The sequence below is a fragment of the Corvus brachyrhynchos genome, unplaced genomic scaffold (assembly GCF_000691975.1).
Source record: "Corvus brachyrhynchos isolate BGI_N302 unplaced genomic scaffold, ASM69197v1 scaffold26, whole genome shotgun sequence".
NCBI classification, from domain to species: Eukaryota; Metazoa; Chordata; class Aves; order Passeriformes; family Corvidae; genus Corvus; species Corvus brachyrhynchos.
Window position 1 is genome coordinate 4,145,125 of NW_008239324.1, and position 2,097 is coordinate 4,147,221.

Sequence of the window (2,097 nt, forward strand, 5' to 3'; positions counted from 1 at the left end):
GCTGGGACATCCCGTGGCTCCGGTGGCTCTGCCTGGGCAGGTGGCAGCTGCTGGCAAGGCAAGCAGGCAATAGGACTTTCCAGAAAGCTTTCTCCGTTTGCTCTGCTGCCGGGGCAGAAGAATCCTGTGTGAGTGTCCAGCCCAGCAGAGTGGCAGGACACTGGAAAAGGCTTCTGTCCCAGCCTGTGCTTGTCCCCTTGCACTTTGTCACCCTCCTGTCAAGTGGGTCCTGACACAGAAGCACAGAGCTGTGATCACGGAGGTGATAAGCAGGAATAAAAAAAAACTGGGCCAAACTCTGCTTCTTGTCCATTCTGCATCTCCCTGGATGTCTTGGGCCAAATGTTGTCATCTTTATAGAGGGATTACACCTCCAGGGTGACGTTAATCCTCTGCAGCTGTTGTCTCATGTGGGGCAGGCAGTGCTGGAGGCAAGGGAAATATTTATTTTGAGTTTTACCACTGGCCACCGCCCAGGAAAACCGAGTGACGGTACTGGGGACTTTGGCCACTTTGCATGCAGAGAGAGCTGATGTTCCTGCCCTGCTGGTGCCTGCAGGAGAGGGGTGAGAGCTTCCCCTGGCAGGCTGCAAAATGGGACCACCCAAGCACAATTTTATTTGGATATGGGAGTAATTGTGCACCCTGAGAGCTTCCCTGGGATGCAGTGGGAAAAGCCTCAGAGGCGCTAGAGGTGAGAAGATGATGGATGCCAAGTAGTGCTGAAGCATGACCTGCAGCCCATCTGCTTCACCATCACTTCATGTGTTGCCCTTGCAGCCCCAGAAATGACTTTCTGTGAGATGAGGCGTCCCAGCACCCCACAGAGCAGGCTGGGGGCTGCCCGGTGGCTGTGAGGGGAGGCGAGGGGCATGAGCCCCACACACATGTGCCGAGCTCAGTGTGGTTGGTGGGTGCATCCCACCCTCAGTGGGGCTGTGCTGGTACTGTCCCCTCCCCATGCAGCACCCAGAGCCTCTGCCCTGCCTGCAGCATATCCAGCAGCAGGTTCAACCCCTCCCGGGGCCCCGCAGCCCTTCCCTCCATCCCCAGCATTGCTTCCTCTGACCTTGAGCTGGCCGGTGGCCGCTTGCTGTATCCCAGCCCCAGTTCTTCCTCTGCACTGAGCCCGGCTTCCTCTGTGTTTTCCGGGTCCTTTCCTCAGCGCTGCGCAGGGGATCGTGCCCAGGCTTGCAGAGGAAGAGGAGGATTCTCCTGAGATGGTGCCAATCAGGCAGAGAGCCCCTGCCAGCCCTGGTCACTCCCTCACTCACACCCCAGCACAGCAGGGCCTGGAGGACACTGAGCTCCCAGGGTCTTTTCCAGGTCAGGCTTCTCCAACCTATTTTTGGGAAGCAGGGAGCTGCCTGGTGGGAGTGGATCCTGCCAGGGCTGTTCAGTGCCTGCCAGGGCCAGGTTCAGCTGGACTCACATTCCCCCGTGCTCCCAACAGCCCTGGCCCTTATAGCAGGTGCCTGCCTGCCCTCCCTGTGGCCAGAGGTGAGCTGACCCCACTGTGGGTGTGCAGGGCAGCACGGGAGCCTCCGACAGAGCCTGGGCGCTGTTGAAATGCTGAGCTTTGTCTCCAGCGGGGTGCCTTACTGCTGTCCATGAGCGTTTCCAGATGGCCCGGGGCTCCTGGCACCAGCCCTGCTGCAGCATCCGGGGAAAAGCAGGAGGGGGTGGGAAGTGCTGTCCCAGCTCACTAAGCGTGGCGGCCTGGGCCTCTGCTCCCAGCATCCCTAATTCCCGCTGGAGAATTGCTCCCAGCCCCTGTCCCACCCTGAATCAGCAAGGACGGCCCTCCCCTGCCATGGCGGGGATACCATGAGCTGCTGGCCCTGGGCATCTTTGTCCAGCTCTAGCTTTCCCTGCAAGCCAGGCGGCCTTCCAGGTACCAAGCTCTGGGGTCCCAGCCCTGCACCCCATCGAGCCCTCTGTACCCCCAAGAGAGAAGGGAAACACTGCTGCCGTGGGAAATACATCTGTTGTCGGAAGTGCATCTGCCCCGGGAAGTGCATCCAGTGTGGAAAATGCATCTGCCGTGGGAAATGCATCTGCGCTGGCCTCTGGAGCAGTCTCTGCGGGGGGGGAAAG